The sequence below is a fragment of the Odocoileus virginianus genome, chromosome 12 (assembly GCF_023699985.2).
Source record: "Odocoileus virginianus isolate 20LAN1187 ecotype Illinois chromosome 12, Ovbor_1.2, whole genome shotgun sequence".
NCBI lineage: Eukaryota > Metazoa > Chordata > Mammalia > Artiodactyla > Cervidae > Odocoileus > Odocoileus virginianus.
In genome coordinates, this window is record NC_069685.1 from 19,782,989 (window position 1) to 19,807,999 (window position 25,011).

At 36.5% G+C, this 25,011-nt stretch overlaps 1 long non-coding RNA gene across 1 annotated transcript in view; it reads left to right on the forward strand.

Annotated features, from left to right (window-relative positions):
* Positions 1–15,077: 15,077 nt before the first annotated feature.
* The window catches only part of LOC139037693 (uncharacterized), a 51,781-nt gene continuing 41,847 nt past the window's right edge, over positions 15,078–25,011 (forward strand). The window contains exon 1 of the long non-coding RNA XR_011490524.1: positions 15,078–15,147. This is a non-coding gene — a long non-coding RNA (uncharacterized lncRNA). The remainder of the gene's footprint in view (positions 15,148–25,011) is intronic.

The following is a 25,011-nucleotide window of genomic DNA, read 5'->3' on the forward strand; positions in this document are numbered from 1 at the left end:
TTTGTAGTGATGATTTCAAAGATGTATACATATGTCAAAACTTATCAAATTATTCATCTTTAGAATAAGCAGTTCATTATTTGACATCTATATTTCAGTAAATTTGTTTAAAAAATGGAACATGAACAATAAATGCATATTTATTTTTCTACATCCACTCAGAAAATTCTTATTATAATAAACTAGAATGCTACTTAAAATGACAGTTAATATGCTCATTTTCTCAATAACCTCCTGTGATTTCCCAAAGCATTCATAGTTGTTCAGTAGCCTAAAATTTTCTACATCATTAGTTCTCAATATGCTGACCCCTAGGATTAGTTTTAGAAACTTGTGAGGATTTTTTTAAGGTTAACTGTGGAGATTAGCTGGCCCTTAGTGGGATGTTAATGGTTTACAATCAGGAAAGTCCTGCAAAATAAATTTTTCTCATATTTCTAACATTTTAATTTTCTGGTAGGCATTCATCAAGATAAAAATTCTTAAAACTAAAATTCAATTCATTTTTGGATAATCACTAAGTTTTTTAGACAGTTTTAATATAAAACATACATTTGCATGTAAATCTCATAAAATATAAGAAAGTTGCATTTTTGCTTTGTTTAGAATTTTTCTTTTTTTAGCAATTAAAAAAAAAATAACATTACAGTAAATAGCCCCAGGCATCTAAGTTATTTTGATTATCAAACACAAAAGCTTGTCCAAGTTCTGTATTTATAACTGTCACATTCACATTTACTCTACAAAGAGATGCATACATCTGATTCCAGCATCACATCTTCTATAGTAGTCACGTGCGTGTCGAATCGCTTCAGTCATGTCCGACACTTTTGTGACCCTGTGGACTGTAGCTTGCCCAGTTCATGTGTCTGTGGGATTCTCTATGCAAGAATACTGGAGTGCATTGCCATTCCATGTCTAGGGGATCTTCCCAACCCAGGGGTCAAACCCCATGTCTCCTACATTAGCAAGGAGACACCACCTGGGAAGCCCAACTCCCTGAACATTTACCCATTGAATTGCATATCATTTAACAATAATCTCACATTAATTTCATTTTTATAGTAATGTCAGGTGTTGCATATTGGTTTCTCAAGGAGAAAAAAATCCTGTCTTGAGTTGGAATTTAAGGTTCAAGCTGTTTACTAAGTAATATTCTTCAAATACAAATCTGCAAGTAAAGAATGCAGCAAGACTGAACAGAAAGTAGTTTTGTAGTACAAGTTGAAGGCAGGAGGAGAAGGGGACAACAGAGAATGAGATGGCTATATGGTATCACCAACTCAATAGACATGAGTTTGAGCAAACTCTGGCAGATGGTGGACAGGGAAGCCTGGCATGCTGCAGTCCACGGGGTCGCAAAGCATTGAAGATGACTGAGTGACTGAACAACAAGTCTAAAGGTAACTTGGCCCTGTGCCCTCAGAAGTTCTATAGCTAGAATATCGCTCAGAGTTGGACCTACAGGCCAGGATATTCAGGCCTCTGTTAATCACTGGTTGTGATCTGCCATGGTATTCTCTATGGTTGAGAGTGCTGCCTCATCTTTGAGTAGTGCCTTATGCAGAGAATAGATAGTGCTTTCTCTGTGCCTGCCTCCTGGAGGGTGGGAAGCTTTGTGTTTCCAAAATCAGCTTAGATTAAGAGACATACTTTTGCATCTGATTGGATGTGCAAGTTTTATTCTACAATGGAAATGTCTGGAGCTGGTCCCAACTCAAGAAATTTTGACATCCATTGTCAGAAGTTTGTGATGGGTTGGGAGTCATATCTTTTCTTTTGCTGAGATGGTCTGCCTCTGGGAACAGTTTAGCAAGATGGATTTTATGTTAGGTGAAAGTACTTGAATAAAAAAGCCTAGAGGTTTGTGAAAACAAAGTGACAACAACCAAAAAAATCTGTATTGTTGTTGTCAACAGTAAAATTAGTCGCATATACCTATAATTCCATGAGATCTTGGGATATAGAAGACCCAATTTTTAAATCTTTGGTTGGTAAAAGGGCAATTTCTAGGGATGTTTGTATGCAGGGGCTCCCAATCAATGTAAGATGCCTATTGATTAGTTGGTATAGAGAATTTATTTAAATTTTTAGATATCAGTTGTGCTATATGCTACATATAAAGAAATCAGCTTATTTACAATTGTTATTTACAGATATAATGGTTTCTTTATTGTTATGTATTGGAATTACACCCCAGTTGTACAACTTTGGGTTTAGTTCTCATCCTAGAAGAGGCAGTACTTAAAAGGCATGAAATACAATGCAAGAATTTCTTTTTTTCTTTTACCTTTTCTGGTAAAGATTACCAATACAAAAATGTTATGAATGTAATTAAATATTTGGGTACCAACTAACAGTTTATGATGTCTGAAGGTTTGCTTAGCCTGTTGGTGGTATACTTTAAGATAATTAAAATATCTCTCTGGAAGGATGTCAAATGTGTGTGCCCTTTATTGAGTCAGGCATATTGGTTGTTGTGCCCTGGATATGTGTAGAAAGGAAGGTGTCAGCAATGTCAAAGACTGCATCCAGATGCCAGTAAAGGCAGCAAAATATTCAGCCACTATAGGTTTAGCAATAGTCATATTCTTGTTAAAGCTTTGGTAGTTTACAGTGCATTGCCAACAGCAATGCCTTCCAGAAAACAATGACGATACCAAACATCTATAAATCTTATTTTAAGAACAATAATTTTTTTTATCCCTTACTCCTTAGTTCATTATGTGTATTTGGGCTCTGTAGCTACTACAGATTTTCTTGGCCATGTGTTTGTGTAACCACTCTAGGTGCTAATGGTAGGGTTATAGTGGATACATTCAGTCAGTGTATTTAAACACCTGCATCTGTAGAATATCCATATAAATCACATAGGCTCTCTAAAAAAGAACAAGCATAGTCCTTGAAAATGATAACAAGCAAGTAACTGCCATTTTTATAACCATGATTAGAAGCTTGTAAGTTTCAGTACGTAGTAAGCTCACAAAGTTATTTAGGGTTCCTTGGACTGCAAGGAGATCCAACCAGTCCATCCGAAAGGAGATCAGTCCTGGGTGTTCATTGGAAGGCCTGATGTTGAAGCTGAAACTCCAATACTTTGGCCACCTGATGTCAAGAACTGACTCATTTGAAAAGACTCTGATGCTGGGAAAGACTGAAGGCAGGAGGAGAAGGGGATGACAGAGCATGAGATGGTTGGATGGCATCACCAACTCGATGGACATGAGTTTGAGCAAACTCCAGGAGTTGGTGATGGACAGGGAGGCCTGGTGTGCTGCAGTCCATGGGGTCGCAAAGAGTCGGACACAACTGAGAGCTGAAACAAACTGAACTGGAAGGGCGATGGAAAATTGAGCCTCGGCCCTAGTCCTTGTTGCTGTCCCTTGCTTTGGATCTTAAAAGGAAAATAAGTTCTCTATTTTCACATTGGCCTATCTGTTTATGTGGGTTTATGTCTAGTGGAAGTAGCCACATCTATTCTTGACTTAACAGTGGGTTATCTGCACTTTTGTTTTTCACCATCATTGTAACTCATCTTTTAGCTGAGCTCATACAAGTAATGTTTATTTAAGTTCCTGTTAGGATTCAAAATATTCTGCACATGGGTACATAGGCATGAAGCACTATTGTCATTTGTTATTAATGTAAAGTGAAACTAATTGGAGAAACTCAGAGGAAAGGGAGACACCAAAGCACAGATGATTTTAAAGATCAAAGTATCCTAAAGTAGGTTAGCTGGGGCTGGACATAGTTGGAAAATCACAGAAAAATTGTCGTGAAAGAGACTCTGCCTTATGATAATTTACATTTTTATGTAGGAGATTTGAAAGGAGAACAGGAAACATGTATTCAACCATTTAACAATTAGAGCTTCCTGGTCAAGGAGAAGACTTTGTTAGGATTCAGTTGCCAGTATTATCCAAGAGTCATATATTCCTTTGAGTTAGACTTTTCTTAAGCCATCCATGTTTGCCTCTTTTTTATTAAAAAGTTATATTAATTTCTGAAATTATATGCTTATCATAGTGATGCTTGTAAAGTATTAATAGGATGGAAATAAGCTAATGGTCCATTATAGAATTTCATTTAATTTTTTTAAATTAAAATATATCTTAATAATGAACTATCTCCACATACTGATCTATATAATTACCACTTCTGTATGAACTGATGTGAAGAAACAAGAGTCAGTGCCATTTGTCTTTCTGTTTTTTGTAACCAGACCTAATGGTAAGGAAAATGATTAGAGAGATGTATAGATGTCTAGAAAATATCAAAACACATCTGAAATATAGGTGGATTTGAAAAAAAGAAAGAGGAATGTGGATGTGAGAGAAATATTTACTTTTATTTGAATACACTTTTTGTGATAAGAATTTTTTAACCAGTTTAATGCACTGTTTTATTAAGAAGTTTCCTACACTATTGGTAGCAATGTAACTTGGTATAGCCACTATGGAGGACAGTATGGAGGTTCCTTTAAAAAGTAAAAATAGAGCTGCCGTATTATTCAGTAATCTGACTCTTGGGCATATATATGGAGAAAACTTAATTCAAAAAGATGCATGCACCCCAGTGTTCATTGTAGCACTATTTACCATAGCCAAGACATGGAAGCAACCTAAATGTTCATCAACATATGAATGGATAAAGAAGATGAGGTACTTATATATAATGGAATATCACTCCACCATCAGAAGGAATGAAATAATGTCATTTGCAGCAACATAGATTATCATACTAGGTGAAATGAATCCTACAGAGAATGACAAATATATGATATCACTTATGTGTGGAATCTCACAAATGATACAAATGAATTTATTTACCAAAGAGAAACAAACTCACAGACTTTGAAAGTAAACTAATGGTTGCCAAAAGGGGAAAAGTGGAGGGAGAGGGATAAATTAGGAGGTTGAGATTAACATATACACTCTCTATTACATATAAAATAGATCATCAATGAAGACCTACTGTGTAGCACAGAGAACTCTAATCAATACTCTTTAATAATCTATTTGGGAAAAGAATCTGAAAAAGCATAGATGTATAACTGAATCACTGTGTTGTACACCTAAAACTACTAATAATATAATATTGTAAATCCACTATAATCAATATAAAATAACTTTTTTGAAAAAAAGATCACCCAGATCTTGACTCCTAATATCATTCTATTATTGATATTAATAGAACATTTATTATAAACATTTCCTATAAAAGGAAATGTTTTCATGAAAAAAATAGATGATTCTAGGGCTGCAGCATAGAAAAATCAAAGATGAACATGAAACATCTTGTAGTGCAAGGAAATAAGGAAGTAAAATTTATCTGGGTATTTTATTTTATTTTTAATTGTAGTATAATTGCTTTACAATGTTGTGTTAATTTCTGCTGTACAACAATGTGAATCAGCTGTATGTGTATATATATCCCCTCCCTCTGACATGGGTATTTTAAATGATTGGTGTATTTTAAAGGGACAGAGGAGCTAGGTTAAGGAATCTCTAGGGTTAAAGCTGGAACATTTTGAACAATAAAATAATTAACATAATATTGGATTATATGTTGAAGCTGAAGCTACAAGACTTAGGCCATCTGATGTAAAGAGCCGACTCATTGGAAAAGACCTTAATGCTGGGAAAGATTGAAGGTAGAAGGAGAAGAGGGCAATGGGGGATGAGATGGTTGGATGACATCACTGACTCAATAGACCTGAACGTGGGCAAACTCCAGGAGTTGGTGAGGGATGGAAGGCTGCCCTGTTGCAATCCATGGGGTTGCAAAGAGCTGGACACAACTTAGTGGCTGAACAACAATAACAACAAGGAAATTCATATGAATAATAATAGTGCATCAATATTAGTTCATTAGTTCATTAGTTCATGGTAATTTTGTCTTACTAATTAACTAGTATTGATGCACTATTATTATTATACATCAGTATGTATTATACACCATACATCACTATGGTATGATGATAATAGGAAGAGCTGGATGTGGGGGATTAGGAAACTCTGTACTAACCTGTAACTTCTCTATAAATTTCAAACTATTGTAAGATGAAACTTTATTTTTTAAAAAGAACAAAAAATAAGAATGATATTAAAACTGTAATTTCAAAATGTGCATGTGTGTGCTGTCTCAGAAGTTGTGTCTGACTCTTGCAACCCTATGGACTGAGCTTGCCAGGCTCCTATGTCCATGGAATTCTCCAGGCAAGAATACTAGAGTGGGTACCATGCCCTCCTCCAGAGGATTTTTCTGACCCAAGGATCCGACTTGCATTGGCAGGCAGGATCTTTACCACTAGTGCCACCTATTTCAAAATAGATAAAACAATTGTGTCCACAAATAAATTATTTTGTGTTTTACATTTATAAAATTATATTATATATTTTACTCTTAAATATGTTCAATAAAAATCTAGTATATTCAAAGTATAAATACCATCAATAAACTAAGCAATAGTTGCATGCACATATGGTTTCTTTCTCTGTTTAAATGTGGTTTACATTGATGAAAGAAATCAAAGATGACACAAAATATGGAATAATATACCATGTTCATGGATTAGAAGAATAAATATAGTGAAAATGAGTATACTACCCAAAGAAATCTATAGATTCAATGCAATCCCTATCTAGCTACTTTTCACAGAACTAGAACAAATAATTCCACAATTTGTACAGAAACACACACAATAAAGCCTTGCATAGTCAAAGCAATCTTGAGAAAGAAGATTGGAACTGGAAGAATCAACCTTCCTGACTTCAAATATACTACAAACATACAGTCATCAAGACAGTATAGTACTGGCACAAAGACAGAAATATAAGTCAATGGAATGAAATAGAAAGCCCAGCATTATTCTATCCACAATGCTTTCCTGGATAGAAAGCATTAAATCCATGTACCTATGGATACCTTATCTTTGACAAAGAAGGAAAAATATACAATGGAGAAAAGGCAATCTCTTTAATAAGTCATTCTGGGAAAACTGGTCTACCATGTGAAACAGAATGGAATTAGAACACTTTCTAACACCATACACAAAAATAAACTCAAAATGGATTAAAGATCTAGACCTAAGACCAGAACCTATAAAACTCTTAGAGGAAAACATAAACAAAAAACTTTCTGACATAATCACAGTAATATCCTCTATAAGCCACCTCCCAGAGAAATGGAAATAAAAAATAAATAAATAAATGGGACCTTATTAAACTTAAAAAATTTTGCCCAACGAAGGGAAGGTGAAAAGGCAGCCTTCAGAATGGGAGAAAATAATAGGAAATGAAGGAACTGAAAAAGAATCAATCTCCAAAATATACAAGCAGCTCATTCAGCTCAATGCCAGGAAAATAAACAACACAACCAAAAAATGGGCCAAAGAACTAAACAGGCATTTCTCTAAAGAAGACATAAAGATGGCTAATAAACACATGGAAAGATGCTCAGCATCACTCATTGAGAAATGCAAATCAAAATCACATTGAGGTATCATCCCATGCCGGTCAGAATGGCCACCATCAAAAAGTCTATAAACAATAAATGCTGGAGAGGTTGTAGAGAAAAAGGCATACTCTTACACTGTTGCTGGGAAGGCAAACTAGTACTGCCACAATGGAGAACAGTGTGGAGATTCCTTAAAAAATTGGGAATAAAACTGCCATATGACCCAGCAATTCCACTGCTGGGCATACACACCGTTCAGTTCAGTTCAGTCGCTCAGTGGTGTCCAACTCTTTGTGACCCCATGAATTGTAGCATGCCAGGCCTCCCTGTCCATCACCAACTCCCAGAGTCCACCCAAACACATGTCCATTGAATCTGTGATGTCATCCAACCATCTCATCCTCTGTCATCCCCGTCTCCTCCTGCCCTCAATCTTTCCCAGCATCAGGGTCTTTTCAAATGAGTCAGCCCTTTGCATCAGGTGGCCAAAGTATTGGAGTTCAGCTTCAACTTCAGGCCTTCCAACGAACACCCAGGACTGATCTCCTTTAGGATGGACTGGTTGGATCTCCTTGCATTCCAAGGGGCTCTCAATAGTCTTCTCCAACATCACAGTTCAAAAACATCAATTCTTTGGCACTCAGCTTTCTTGATATTCCAACTCTCACATCCATACATAACCACTGGAAAAACCATAGCCTTGACTAGATGGACCTTTGTTGACACAGTCATGTCTCTGCTTTTTAATATGCTGTCTAGGTTGGTCATAACTTTCCTTCCAAGGAGTAAGCATCTTTTAATTTCATGGCTGCAGTCACCATCTGTAGTGATTTTGGAGCCCCCAAAAATAAAGTCTGACACTGTCTCCAATGTTTCCCCATCTATTTGCCATGAAGTGATGGGACCAGATTCCGTGATCTTAGTTTTCTGAATGTTTAGTTTTAAGCCAACATTTTCACTCTGCTCTTTCGCTTTCATCAAGAGGCTCTTTAGTTCTTCTTCACTTTCTGCCAAAAAGTGTGTTGTCATCTGCATATATAAGCAGGGTGACAATATACAGCCTTGGCATACTCCTTTTCCTATTTGGAACCAGTGTGTTGTTCCATGTCCAGTTCTAACTGTTGCTTCCTGACCTGCATTTAGGTTTCTCAAGAGGCAGGTCAGGTGGTCTGGTATTCCCATCTCTTTCAGAAATTTCCATACACACTGAGGAAACCAGAATTGAAGGAGACACATGTTTATTGTAGCACTGTTTACAGCAGCTAGGACATGGAAGCAATCTAGATGTCCATCATTAGACGAATGGATAAGGAAGTTGTGGTATATATACACAATGGAATATCACTCTGCTATACAAAAGAATGCATTTGAGTCTAATTTGAGTTCTAATGAGGTGGATAAAGCTGAAGACTATTATACAGAGTGAAGTAACTCAGAAAGAGAAACACCAGTACAGTATTAATGCATATATATATATATAATTTAGAAAGATGGTAGCAATGGTCCTATATGCAAGGCAGCAGAAGATACACAGATGTAAAGAACAGACTTTTGGACTCTGGGAGAAGGTGAGGGTGGGATGATTTGAGAGAATAGTATTGAAACATGCATATTAGCATATGTGAAATAGATGACCAGTGCAAGTTTGATGTATGAAGAACTGCAGTCAAAGCTGGTGCTCTGGGACAACCCAGAGGGATGGGGTGGGAAGGGAGGTGGGAGGGGGTTCAGGATGGGGAGACACATGTGCACCCGTTTGTGATTCATGTCAATACATGGTAAAAAACCACCACAATACCGTAAAAAAAAAAAAAAAAATTATGCTCCAGTTAAAATAAACTAATTTAAAAAATAAATAGAAAGCATGACACCTTTAACAAAATAAATGTGTTTTTAGTAAAATCTGCAGGATGGTTTATAATAAAAAGAAGACTGGATATTATTGAGCTTATTTTTGAAATTAAAATTAATTTGCTTATTTTTTCCTCAAGGCTTGATCAAAATATGTCATTTTATTCTTTAACAGAACATATTGTATTTAATTCAAAATACTTATTTTTTGCTATTGTGACTTAAAACAGCTCAGCACTTGATGCTGATTTTCCTGTGTAACAACCATATTGTAGATAGAATGCTGGCTCTCTGACAATACAAACACTTCACAGCTGACAAATTTAAAACAAACTAAGAAATCAAAGTTTTCAAATATACCAAAGTTTAAAGAGTTCAGAGATTTGAGGCATACTCTCACTCTATTGTAATTCTAAAATATTTTATTTTGTTATACATTTGGGTTCAAATTATACTTGTGTAAAATAACTTTGTACTTTTCTGTGGTATGTATGAGTGAGTTTTCATACACATGCACCCACATCAGTGCATATGAACATACAATTTTTTGACGCATAATGCCTTAAACTAATGCTTAGTACAAGGTTTACGTGAGTTTGTTTAATTTCTTAAGGTATCTCTACTGGAGTTTGGGGGCAGTTATGACTTCGTAGAGCTATAGAAAGACAGCTATCTACATTCCATTTTGAATTCTACTGTAGAAAAAACAGGTGAATCTACTTTCTTGGACTGCGTGTTAAGAAAAACCTGAATAAGAGCACTCAAATATTGAGGGGTTTATTTTTATATCTTGAAGAAGTCCAGATGTAGGTAGTTCAGAACTCAATCAGTAACCCAATGAAGTCATAAATATCTTAAGGCTATTCTGTTTCTTTTTCATCATTCTTAGTGTTGATTTTCATTTTCATGTCTGAAAGATATTTCCTTCTTCTGATCTAGCATACTCCAGGCAGAAAGAAAAGTTAGGTGGGAAGAGACTGAAGAGGCCAGCTGACAATCCAGTTCCCCTTTAATAGACTTTCAAAAGGCAACCCCTCCCACACTACACAACCCTACCCTCAAGACTGTCATTTATGGCAATGTTCAGGCCTGTCACGTAAGTCCTTCTAACTATAAAGGAAGTCAGATGCTCAGGTATTTTTCTAAAAACAGTAATCATCATTCTCATAGTTAGTTAAGAAAAGGAGACACCATACAGGATAGGCAGCTGCCAGTATCTGCCACAATAAATACCTCTTATTGAAAGCACTGTAGTTCAAGGTTTGTTTCCATGATGTTTTTTTTTCCCCCAAAATATAATTGACATATATTATATTAAATTATACAACATAATGCTTTGATATTTGTATTTATTGCAAAAAGATCACCACGCTTAGTTAACAGACTTCACCGTATCTTGTTATATATATTTTCCTTGTGATAAGAACTTTGAAGATCTAATCTCTTAGCAACTTTCAAATATGTGATATGGTATTATTAACAGTAGTCAACTTGCTATACATTACATCCCATGACTATTTATTTTATAACTGGAAGTTTACTTTTTGACCACCTTCACCCATTTTTCCCACCCCCTAATCCTCTGAACTCTCAATGGCCCTCAATTTCTAAATCAATGTTGTTTAAATTTTCTGAGATTTGGTTTTACATTAATAATTTGTGAGACTATGCTCCAGAAGTTAGGGATATGTACTTTACATAGTTTTCTTCATTTAATCCTTCCAGAAAACATTGTAAATTTAAGTATGCTTATCTCTATATTTTACAGTAAAGAACATTGAGATTAAGTAGTCAAGTAAGATCTCAGAGTAAGATAATTAGAAGGGAGATAATCCAAAATTTATACCTAAAATTGTCTGAGATGTAAGATCACTCTGGGTATATGGAAAGAAGACAGGAAGATTCTTCTCAAGTTCTTTGAAACACATGATACCTATACTTGTTTTCGCTTAGAAAAATGTCCTCAGCAAAGGAAAACCACACAAGGGAAAACTTCATGGGAAGGCATGGACAAGAAGAGTCCACAGAAAAAAGTGCTCCGAGAAAACTATGACGGTAATGAGAAAGCCCATGTCTTTAAAACCATTAATGCAAACATTTTTCTCTTACTAAGTTTGGTTGAACTTTGTAGACTTATATATTACTAAAACTTAATTTTTAATGCAGTTTCAGGTTCCATAATAAGACCCTTTAGAAGTCAATCAATTATGGAAGGTGATATTTGGATTTAAAGAAACATGGAACAGTTTAAATTTCCTCAGATGTTCATGTATACTGTTATGTGTTTACAAGTCTAGATAAATTAGACTTGATATCAGAATTTATAGGACTTAACTTTTGTAAGTTGAAGACAGCTAAAATGTTAGAAACCTATGGACTTACTATCCAATTTGTTCTTATTTAAAATATTGTAGGAAAACTCTCCAAGATGTTGTTTTCATTCCAATTTCAGTGAAGTTAAAATAAATGTGATAATACATTTCAAGTTAAATTAAAATTCTTTCAATGTAATCTTCTCAGTCTAAAGTTTTATGTCTTTTATTTGCAAGATACTCAATCAGTAGTAGAGCTACACTGTAGAAAGTAGTAATAAGGTTTTTTATTTCCCTTTAAAAAAAAATTCCATCTGGTGGAAACAAATAGCAGAATGAATTGAAGAAAAGTTTCTAAAAACACAGAGACTGAAATAAGACCAGCTACCATATTATTTTGCCAGTAACTGAATAGGCAGTAATAAAAGTGAATAAGGACTATGTCTCTGGCTAACAGGCCAATAGAGAAATCAGGTAGCTTTTCTTTTTGTTATTGTTGTTTTGTTTTCACATATACTAGATTTTTATTCTTTTATGTTTTTACTTTTAAAAATTAATTTTTATTTGAGTATAGTTGACTTATGATGTTAATTTCTCCCATACAGCAAAGTGAATCAATTACACATACACGTTTATCCACTCTTTTTTAGATTCTATTCCCATCTCAGCCATTACAGAGTATTGAATAGAGTTTCCTTTCTATACAATAAGTTCTTATTAATTAAAGTATTTTATACATAGCAGTGTGTATATGTCAGCCCTACTCTCCCAGTTTATCCCTTTCCCATCTTTTCCCCATTGGTAAGTTTTCTATATCTGTGACTCTATTTCTCTTTTGTAGACAAATTCATTTATATCCATTTTAAAGATTCCACATATAATTGATATCATATGATATTTGTCTCAAATATATCCTACAAATATTACTTATACTATATTGGTACACATCAATATATTTGTGCACACTCCCTTAAAGTAATCTTAATATTATTGTAAAACAAGCACAAACCACCACAGAATGTAAAGATTTATTTTCACATTCAAAAGATAGTTCAGTATTGCTTTTATTTGTGGACAAAGTCGTTATACTATTGAGATAGTTACCTATCTTGTTGATCATTTCTAAAGTGAAAGTGAAGGTGTTGCTCAGTTGTGTCGACTCTTTGGAACCCTGTGGACTATAGCCTACCAGACTCCTCTGTCCATGGGATTTTCCAGACAAGAGTACTGGAGTGGGTTTCCATTTCCTTCTCCAGGGGATCTTCCTGACCGAAGGATCGAACCCTGGTCTCCCGCGTTGCAGGAAGACACTTTACCAGCTGAGCCACCAGGGAAGCCACTAAGTTATAGTCAATTAGGAATGATTCATTTTGCAGAAGATATTTTTAAATACCTTTTAAAAATCTATGGAAAAACTCATAAAACCTCAACCATCAGCACTGGTTTAAAATTTCAAGAATGGCTAAACTCAGCTGAGTTGTTGGGGTTCAGATATACCATCTGTTCAATCTATTTTTCAAACAATTTGTTTTAATGCCTTACTATGTCTCATATTGGAGAAGGCAGTAGCAACCCACTCGAGTGCTCTTGCCTGGGAAATCCCCTGTACAGAGGAGCCTGGTAGGCTGCAGTCCATGGGGTCGCAAAGAGTCGGACACGACTGAGTGACTTCACTTTCACTTTTCACTTCCATGCATTGAAGAAGGAAATGGCACCCCACTCCAGTGTTCTTGCCTGGAGAATCCCAGGGGTGGGAGCCTGGTGGGCTGCTATCTGTGGGGTCGCACAGAGTCGGACACTACTGACGTGACTTAGCAGCAGTATGTCTCATATCCCACTCACAATAAATATATAGGAGATTTCTTTATGTAAAAACAATTTTGAACAACTTTAATTAAAACCCAGAATATGACATTTAGCTCAGACATGGTAAAGTTCAGCCCAGTTCGCTTCAGCTGCTTAGTTGTGTCTGACTCATTGTGACCCCCTGGACTGCAGCACACCAGGCTTCCCTGTCCATCACCAACTCCTGGAGCTTGCCCAGACTCATGTCCATCGAGTCGGTGATGCCATACAACCATCTCATGCTCTGTCATCCCCTTCTCCGCCTGCCTTCAGTTTTTCCCAGCATCAGGGTCCTTTCCAATGAGTCAGTTCTTCTCATTAGGTGGTCAAAGTATTGGATTTTCAGCTTCAGCATCAGTCCTTCCAATGAATATTCAGGACTGATTTTCTTTAGGATTGAAATTAGTCTCATTATTATTAAATAGACAGAGACTACTGTTTACCTTTTACTCTGTTTCCTTTCACTGACTGAAGAATCAGTTTCTAACTGTTATACCATGCTGCTGTGAATCTTGTATTTTCTGTACTACATGATAATGTCCAAGTCACATTTCATCAAAGAGGTTGTTTTAAGAAAAGATCTGATACTGGTAAACTAGAACATGCGTGCTAAGGTGCTTCAGTCATGTTCAACTCTGCAGCCCCATGGGCTGTAACCCAACAAGCTCCTCTGTCCATGGGATTCTCCAGGCAAGAATACTGGAGTAGGTTGCCATTTCCTTCTCCAACTGGAACATAGGACATAAATTTAAATAGTATTCTTTTTCTTACTTAAATGATATCTTAAATGACTAGGTAGCATCTCTCTCAACCATGTTCCTAATGTATTATGAATATTTGCAAAGGATTAAAAAACATTTGTATTCAAAATATTGAATTACTTCATTAGGCTTTGCATTGTTTTCCTATGACTGATATAAAAAATAACTACAAATCTGCTGACTTAAAACACTAGAAATATATTCTTTCACAGTCTGGAAGACATAAATGTGAAGTCAAGGTGTCAGTAGAACCACAGTTCTAGAGATAAATCTTTCATTCCCTCTTCTAGATTCTGGTGGCTTTGAGTATTCCTTGGTTTGTGGCTACATAAATCTAATCTCTACCTCCATTGTATACAGGGAATAAATCCCACTTGATAGTTTTGTATGAATCTTTTAATGCCTTATTGGATTAGATTTGCTAATATTTTATTGATGATGTTTCATCTATGTTTATGAGAAACATTGATCTGTATTTTCCCTTCTTGTAATGTCTTCATGTGGTTTTCATGTTAAAGTAATGCTAGCCTCATTGAATCAATTAAGAAGTGTTTCCTCTGCTTTTATTTTCTGAAATAGGAAGAGACATGATTATTTCTTTCTTAAATGTTTCATAGAATTCACCAGTGAATTCATCTGGGCCTTAATTTTGGGGAATGTTATTGTTATCAGTTCAGTTTTTTTGAAAGGTGTCGTCCTATTTATATTTTCTATTTATCCTTGTGTGAGTGTTGGTACTTTGTGTCTTTCAGGGAATTGACTTTCAAACAAATCGCTCAGTTGTTTCTGACTCTTTGTGACCCCATGGTCTATACAGTCCATGGAATTCTCCAGGGCCAGAATATTAGAGTGGGCAGCTGTTCCCTTCTCCAGGGGATCTTCCCAACCTAGGGATTGAACGCAGGTCTCCCACATTGCAGGTGATTCTTTACTAGCTGAGCCACCAGGGAAGCCCTCTTTTAATCTAAGTTATCTAATTTGTGGATATAGAGATATTTCTAATACTCCTTTATTATATTTTTAGTGTCTATTGAATCAGTAGTGCTAGCCTTTCCTTTATTTCTAGTAATTTGTGTCTTCTCTCTTCTTGGTTAGCTTGGCAAAAGTTTCGATTTCCTCACATGCTATAGTTTGAGAGTTCCTGTCATAGACCTTTTTGGAGCAAAAGTTTAGAAATATGTTTTGGTGAAAACATTTTGAAATGAGGTTAGCATTAGAGTTTATGAATTGTTCTTCCCCTTGCTCTCTGCCCTCCTACTGATATATTTCTTTTCCATTTTTTCACTTCCTAGTTCCTTGTAAATAGTTTTGTTTAAAGAAACATTCACTCCATTTCCTAAGATATGAATACTACTACTTGTTTTCAAGCTTCATTTAATGGGGGCTAGTAATTAGTCACCTTTCCAGAGTCTAGTTTCCTTGTCAGCAGTCAGACTTCTTTTCTTATGAAATAATAAAATACATTCTGCTATTTTAATATGGACTCAACCATCTTTGTAAGCAGTAACTTCAATAGATTAAATACTTCCAATAATTTAATTCAGAGTTACCTTTTATGAATTCAACGAAAGAGAGATATGTACTTGTTGTGGAGTCTTATGTTTGTATACCAATAGGGCAAGTATATGGACTTTCTGCATAGCTCAGCTGGTAAGGAATCCGCCTTCAATGCACGAGATCCCAGTTGGATTCCTGAGTTGGCAAGATCCCCTGGATAAGGGATAGGCTACCCACTCCAGTATTCTTGGCCTTCCCTGGTGGCTCAAATGGTAAAAGAACCTTCCTGCAATCCAAGAGACGTGAATTCAATCCCTGGGTTGGGAAGATCCCCTGGAGGAGGGCATGGCAAGCCACTCCAGTATTTTTTCCTGGAGAATCCAAATGGACAGAGGAGCCTGGTGGACTTCAGTCCATGGGGTCACAAAGAATCAGACATGACTGACCCAATAACACAGCAGCATAGTAGGAATGCATAGGGAACTATGGTTTCTTGCTTGTATAAGTGATTTAAGAAAAATCAAGTTACCCACCAGTATTCATGAGTAAGTACTCTCTGGCCAGGGTAACATGGGCATTACAGTTAACTTTTCCTTTTAAATACTCTCGTTGGCACACCAGGAGATCTTCCTGACCCAGGGATCAAACCAGGTCTCTTGAGTCTTCTGCGTTGGCAGATGGATTCTTTACCACTAATGCCACCTGGAAAGCCCCCATTTTTAAAATGTGCTAATTTGCTTCAGTCATGTCCAACTCTTTGCATCTCCATGGAACATAGGATTTCCTAGGCAAGAATACTGGAGTTGGTTGCCATTTCCTGCTCCACAGAATCCTTCTGACTCAGGGATCAAACCCCCAACTCATGTCTCCTCCATTGGCAAGCGAGTTCTTTACCACTAGTGCCACTTTGTAAATACATAAGTTCAATTAGGATTTCTCCTTCCCTACTCTTTTCCAGATTGGTATCTCTGTTGAGAGAAAAACGTACCTGATTCCCCTGCTAAGAGAAGGTGTCTTTAGACCCATTGGTCTGTCCTCTTCCTGTTCTGTGGGTCTTAGGCAGTTTCTGTGACAATACATCATATTAAATACTTGTTTCCCAGCCAGCTTTTGATGACCACCTCTTGCTGACACCACAGTCTTTCTGTGACACAGTCACAGCATACACTGTATTTATGTTGTGGGTCATCCCATCCCATGGCCTCCATTTAGGATCACCTCTGCTGCCAATGCCAAACAACAGAGAAGGACCCCAGGAAAGGGAGCCCTCTAAGTGCCTGAATGGGTAGAGCTAAAGAGAAAGACTGGCCAGAGAGGCCTTCTGATCGCCAGCTACAAGAGGCTCGAAAAAACACTGATAGGGATATAACTCCTGTGGTGGAGGCAATCTGTATTCCTGCACACTTGTCGCTCACAGGGTCCCCTCAATCCAAGCAGCTGTGCCATATTCATGCTCATCTATCACTGGGGCAGAGCTGCCACAGGCAAAAAATCTTGCGCCTATGTACACAGGGTCACTTCAGTCACGTCTGACCCTTTGTGACCCTGTAGTCTGTGGCCTGCCAGGCTTCTCTGTCAGGGAGGGGCTTCTCCAGGTAAGAATACTGGGGTGATATTGGCCAGTACTGGTTGCCATGCCCTTCTAGAGCACTATATTTCCTGCTGCCCTGCCGCCAACTCCCCTGAGTACCTGGTGCTGCCAGAAACCCTGCGACCCAAGCAGCTGCACCACCTCCTCACCTGGCCCTCACAGGGCAAACCCAAGTCCTCCAAGGCAGCCTTGGTAGCAAACCCCAGTAGACGACCCACATGTAGAGATGGAAATAATCCACAGCTGAAACCCAGGGGCAGTGTGGCTAAGGAAGAAGAACCAAAACTTTCCCACTAGCTGTACAGGCTGCAGATTAAGTCCACATGATCAACTAGGCAGACTCTGTGTCTATGGAGTATATAAAAGGTCATTGAGAGTTCCCACAAAAGAAAATGCACTAGTTCTGATAGCTGTGGACATTGGAGGCAAGAACACACAGATGTAGGACCAAATGAGAATCTGAGCTGCCCCCACAGCAGGTCCAGAGAACAGCACAGGTGTTGGAGGACATCCTAGGGAAAGTGAGGTGGACTGTGACTCCCAGTAAGGGAAAGGACTCTGACAGCAGTGACTCAAGGAAACAATTTATTATGCTTAGGTTTTGACTCGTTCTGTAGATTCTTTTATTTTTCTTTTTTTTTTCTTTCTGCTCTGTTTTAGTTGTTGATTTTATTGGCACTATGAAATAAAATTAGGCTTTTGGTTTTGTTTTTTTTTCCCTTAGTCACATTTTGTTGTTGTTGTTATAAACCTCTACCTCTGTGTTGGGCTTTTGCAGTTCTATGGAGTTTTCCTTTTTATTTTTATTCTCTTTTTTTTAAATTTTAACTTCTAATTTTTTAAACCTATTATTATTATTTTTTCTACATTTATTCCTTTGTTTGCTTTTCCTACTGTTCTTTTCCCCTTGCAGTTAATCTTTAATGTACAGAAATCTTCTTTCACTACCTCTATTTAACTTTGCATATCTATTCTTTATTTCTCTCCTTTCCTCTCAACATATTTGTTAGTTTTATTTTCATTGCTTGATTCCCTACTGGCACCTTGTTTTAGTTTTGTTTTTCAGCTTGTGCTTTAGTTTTGTTCTTTACTGGTAAATATGATTTTTTATTTCCTTTGTCTGCCAGGTCAATCTACGGTACTTTATTTTGATGGGCTGATTTGACTTTGCTAATGGGTGTATATGTATATGTGTATATTCCATTATTTTAATTATTATCTGCCTGATTTTGTAACTGCCATTTCTCTGAGGTTCATCTTTGGTTTCTCATTTTTGGATATATTTTTTAATGTCACTGAATGCCGTAACAAACCACTTATGGAAGATTTCTTCCTGACAAGAAATCAAGCCCTGAGGCTTTGGAGTGGGAGCACTGACTCCAAGGCCTCAGATTACCAGAGACTAACCCTCGGGAGCATCAGATAGTGAGAACTGACCCAAAGGGAGCCACTTGAATACAAGACCCAGCATCACCCAACCACCAGTAGCACCCTGTGCAGGACACCTCATCTAAGCCAGAAACAAACCAAAAACACAAGCCCAATCATCAGCAGACAGGATTCTGACCTCACTCAGCCTTGCCCATCAGAGGAAATACAAACAAACAAAAACAAACAGAAACTCAGCACAATTCTCACCCTACAGGAAGCTTACACAAAAAACCTGGACCAACCTTAGGAGGGCAGAAACCAAAAGGAAGAAAGAATTCAACCTTGAAGCCTGGGAAAAGGAGAACTCAAACACAATAAGTTAAAAATAATAATGAAAAGGCAGAGAAATACTACACAAATGAAGGAACAAACTAGAGACACAATAAAGGAATGAAGAGAAAATAGGCAAACTCCCTGAAAAAGAATTCAAAATAATGAGAGTAAAGATGATCAAAAAACTTGAAAACAAAATGAAGAAAATACAAGACTTAATTGACAAAGGCTTAAAAGAAATAAAGAATAACCATACAGAGACAAAAAACAGAATTACTGAAATTAAAAATACTGTAGAAGGAATAAATAGCAGAATATATGAAGCAAAGAACACATCAGTGAGCTGGAAGATAAAGTGGTTGAAATAAGTTCTGAAGAGCAGAATAAAGGAAAAAGAATGAAAAGAACTGTGGATAGTCTCAGAGACCTCTGGAACAATATCAAATGCACCGACATTTGAAATTAGGGGCCTCAGAAGAAGAAGAGAAAAAGAAAGGGTATGAGGAAATTTTTGAAGAGATTATAGTTGAAAATTTCCCCAACATGAAAAAGGAAATAGTCAATCAAGTCCAAGAGGCACAAAGAGTCCCATGCTGGATTAACCCAAGGAGAAACATGCCAAGACCCATACTAATCAAACTGACAAAGACTAAACACAAGGAAAGAATATTAAAAGCAGCAAGGGAGAAGCAACAAGTAACACAGAAGGGAAACCCCATATGCTTAACCACTGATCTTTCAGCAGAAACTGCAGGCCAGAAGGGAATGGCAGGATATATTTAAAGTACTGAAAGGGAAAACTCTACAACCAAGATTACTGTACCCAGCAAGGATATCATTCAAAATTGATGGAGCAATAAAAAACTTTTCAGACAAGCAAAAGTTAAGAGAATTCAGTACCACCAAACCAGTTTTACAACAAATGTTAAAGGAATTTATATAGTCAAGAAATACAAGAGAAGAAAAAAGAGCTACAAAATCAACCCCAAACAATTAATAAATGGCAATAGGAATGTATATATTAATACTTACTTTAAATGTGAATGGATTAAATGCTCCTGCCTAAAGACACTGACTGGCTGAATGGATACAAAAACAAGACCCTTATATATGCTGTCTATAAGAATACATCTTCAGACCTAAAGACACATATAGACTGAAAGTGAGAGGATGGAAAACCATATTCCATGCAAATGGGAAGAAAAAGAAAGCTGGAGTAGCAATCTTCATATCAGACAAAATAGACCTTAAAATAAATGATATTACAAGAGATAAGGAAAAACACTACATAATAATCAAGGAATCAATCCAAGAGGAAGACATAACCATTGTAAATACCTATGCCCCCAACATAGGAGCACCTCAATACATAAGAAAAACACAAACAGACATAAAAGGAGGAACTGACAGTAGCACAATAATAGGAATCTTTAACACCCCACTCACACCAAAGGGCAAATCATCAAAACAGAAAATTATTAAGGAAATACAAGTCTTAAATGATAGATTAGATGAGATGGATCTCATTGATATCTTCAGGACGTTCCATCCAAATGCAGAAGGCTACACCTTCTTCCCAAGTGTCCATGGAACATTCTCCAGGATGGACCACATCTTGGGTCACAAACCTCAGGAAATTTAAGAACATTGAAGTCATATCAAGCATCTTCGATGACCACAATGCAATGAGACTAGATATCAATTACAAAAAAAAAATAACCTGTAAGAAACACAAATACATGGAGATTAAACAACACATTTCTAAATAATCAACAGGTTACTGAAGAAATCAAAGGGAAAAAAATAATTTCTAGAAACAAATGACAATGAAAACAGAACATTCAAAACCTATGGGATGCAGCAAAAGCAGTTCTAAGAGGGAAGTTTATAGCAATATAACCCTACCTCAAGAAACCCCAAAATCAGTAGAAGTGAAGAAATCATAAAGATCCAAGCAGAAATAAATTTAAAAGAAATGAAAGAAACAATGGTAAAGATGAGGAAGTAATAATAAGTAAGGGTTAATAAAACTAAAAGCTTTGAGAAGATAAACAAAATTGACAAACCTTTAGCCAGACTCATCAAGAAAAAAGAGAGAAGAATCGAATCAACAAAATTAGAAATGAAAAAGGTGAGGTTACAACGGACAATGCAGAAATACAAAGGATTATAAGAGATTCTTATGAACAACTACATGGCAATAAAGTAAGTAACCTGGAAAAAAAATGGACAGATTCTTAGAAAAGTTCAATCTTCCAAGACTTAATGAACCAGGAAGGAATAGAAATTATTACCAACCCAATTACAAACACTGAAATTGAAGCTGTGATCAAAAATCTCCCAAAAAACAAAAGCCCAGGACCAGATGGCTTCACAGGAGAATTCTATCAAAGATTTAGAGAAGAGCAAATGCCTATCCTTCTAAAACTCTTTCAAACAATTGCAGAATAAGGAACACTTCCAAACTCATTGTATGTAGCGACTATCACTCTGATACCAAAACAAGACGAAGACAACACGGAAAAAGAAAACTACAGGCCAATATCACTGATGAACATAGATGGAAAAATCCTCAACAAAATTTTAGCAAACAGAATTCAGTAATACATCAAAAAGCTCATACACCATGATCAAGTTGGGTTTATTCCTGGGATGCAAGGATTCTTCAATATACAGAAATCAATCAATATGATACACTGTATTAACAAATTGAAAACTAAAAATCATATGATAATCTCAATAGATGCAGAAAAAGCCTTTGACAAAATTCAATACCCATTTGTGATTAAAATTCTTCAAAAAATGGGCATAGAAGGAACCTACCTCAACATAGTAAAGGTCATATATGATAAGTCCACAGCAAACATTATTCTCAATGGTGAAAAACTGAAAGTGTTCCCCCTAAGATCAGGAAGAAGACAAAGTTGTTCACTTTCACCACTGTTATTCAACATAGTTCTGGAAGTCCTAGCTTCACTAATCAGAGAAGGAAAAGAAATAAAAGGAATCCAGATTGGAAAAGAAGAAATAAAGCTCTCACTGTTTACAGATGACATGATACTGTACATAGAAAACCTTGAAGATAGTATCAGAAAACTACTAGAGCTAATCAGTGAATTTAGCAAAGTTGCTGAATACAGAATCAATACACAGAAATCACTTGCATTTCTATATACTAACAATGAAAAATCTGAAAGAAAATAAAGGAATCAATCCCATTCTCTATTACAACAAAAATAATTAAATATCTAGGAATAAACTTACCTAAAATTCTGAAAGAAATGGGAATACCAGACCACCTGATGTGCCTCTTGAGAAACCTATATGCAGGTCAGGAAGCAACATTTAGAACTGGACATGGAACAACAGACTGATTCCAAATAGGAAAAGAAATATGTCAAGGCTGTATATAGTCACCCTGCTTATTTAACTTATATGTAGAGTACATCATGAGAAATGCTGGGCTGGAAGAAGCACAAGCTGGAATCAAGATTGCCGGGAGAAATATCAATAACCTCAGATATGCAGATGGCACCACCCTTATGGCAGAAAGGGAAGAAGAACTAAAGAACCTCTTGATGAAAGTGAAGGAGGAGAGTGGAAAAAGTTGGCTTAAAGCTCAACATTCAGAAAACTAAGATCATGGCATTCAGTCCCATCACTTCATGACAAATAGATGGGGAAACAATGGAGACAGTGTCAGACTTTATTTTTCTGGGCTCCAAAATCACTTCAGATGGTGACTGCAGCCATGAAATTAAAAGACTCTTACTTCTTGGAAGGAAAGTTATGACTGACCTAGACAGCATATTAAAACCAGAGACATTACTTTGTCAACAAAGGTCTGTCTAATCAAGGCTATGGTTTTTCCAGTGGTCATGTATGGATGTGAGAGTTGGACTATAAAGAAAGCTGAACTCAGAAGAATTGATGCTTTTGAACTGTGGTGTTGGAGAAGACTCTTGAGAATCCCTTGGATTGCAAGGAGATCCAACCAGTCCATCCTAAAGGAAATCAGTCCTGGGTGTTCATTGAAAGGACTGATGTTGATGCTGAAACTCTGATACTTTGGCCACCTGACGTGAAGAGCTGACTCATTTGAGAAGACCCTGATGCTGGGAAAGATTGAAGGCAGGAGGAGAAGGGGATGACAGAGGATGAGATGGTTAGATGTCATCACTGACTCAATGGACATGAGTTTGGGTAAACTCTGAGAGTTGGTGATGGACAGGGAGGCCTGGGTTACTGCAGTATGGGGTCGCAGGGAGTCGAACATGACTGAGTTACTGTACTGAACTGAGGGAGTCAAAGAACTATACATAGGAAATTATAAGACACTAATAAAGAAATCAAAGACATCATAAACAGATGGAGAGCTATTCCATGTTCCTGGGTAGGAAGAATAAATATTGTGAAAATAACTATACTGCCAAATGCAATCTACAGATTCAGTGTCATCCCTATCATATTACCAATGGCATTTTTCACAGAACCAGAACAAAAAAATTCACAATTCATGTGGAAACACAAAAGGCCCCAAATAGCCAAAGCAGTCTTGAGAAAGAAAAATGGAGCTGGAAGGATCGACCTTCCTGACTTCAGGTTATACTACAAAGCTAAAATCATCAAGACAGTATGGTACTGGCAAACAAACAGAAATATAGACCAATGGAACAAGATAGAAAGCCCAGAAATAGACCCATGCACCTATGGGTTAACTTATTATTTTATAAAGGAGGCAAGAATCTGCATTTGGGCAAAGACAGCCTTTTCAATAAATGCTGCTGGAAAAACTGTACAGCTGCATGTAAAAGAATGAAATTAGAACACTTCCTACTAGCATACACAAAGATAAACTCAAATGGATTAAATACCTAAATGTAAGACCAAAAACTATAAAAGTCTTAGAGGAAAGCATAGGCAGAACACTCGATGACATAAATCAAAGCAAAATCCTAGAGTAATGGAAATAAAAACAAAAGTAAACAAGTGGAACCTGATTAAATATAAAAGCTTTTGCACAGCAAAGGAAACTATAAGCAAGGTGAGAAGACAACCCTCAGAATGGGAGAAAATAGTAGCAAGTGAAACAACTGACAAAGAATTAATTTCCAAAATATACAAGCAGTTCATATGACTCAATACCAGAAAAACAAACCAGCCAATCAAAAAGTGGGAAAGAGACTTAAAGAGACATTTGTCCAAGAAGACATAGAGATGGCTAAAAAACACATGAAAAGATGTTCAATATTGCTCATTATTAGAGAAATGCAAATCAAAACCATGAGATATCACCTCACACCAGTCAGAATGGCCATCATCAAAAAAAGTTTACAAACAGTAAATGTTGGAGTGGGTGTGGAGAAAAGGGAATGCTCTTGTGCGGTTGGTGGAAATGTAAATTGATACAGCCACTATGGAAGATGGTATGGAGATTCCTTAAAAAAACTAGGAATAAAACCACCATATGATTCATATCAATGTATGGCAAAACCATTACAATAATTTAAAGTAATTAGCCTCCAATTAAAATAAATAAATTAAAAAAATAAAAATAAAAAACCACCATATGACCCAGCAATCCCACTCCTAGGCATATACCCTGAGAAAACCAAAATTGAAAAAGACACATGTATCCAATTGTTCATTGCAGCACATTTTAGAATAGCTAGAACATGGAAGTAACCTAGATGTCCATCAACAGATGAATGGATAAAGAAGTTGTGGTATATATGCACAATGAAATAGTACTCAGCGATTGAAAGGAACACGTTTGAATCATTTCTAATGAGGTGGGTGAACCTAGAACCTGTACAGAGTGAAGTAAGCCATAAAGAGAAAGATAAATATCATATTATAATGCATATTTATGGAATATAGAAAAATGTTAATGAAGAATTTATTTACAGAGCAACAGTGGAGAAACAGTCATAGAGAAGAGACTTATGGACACGGGGAGAGGGGAAGAGAGGGTGAGATGTATGGAAACACG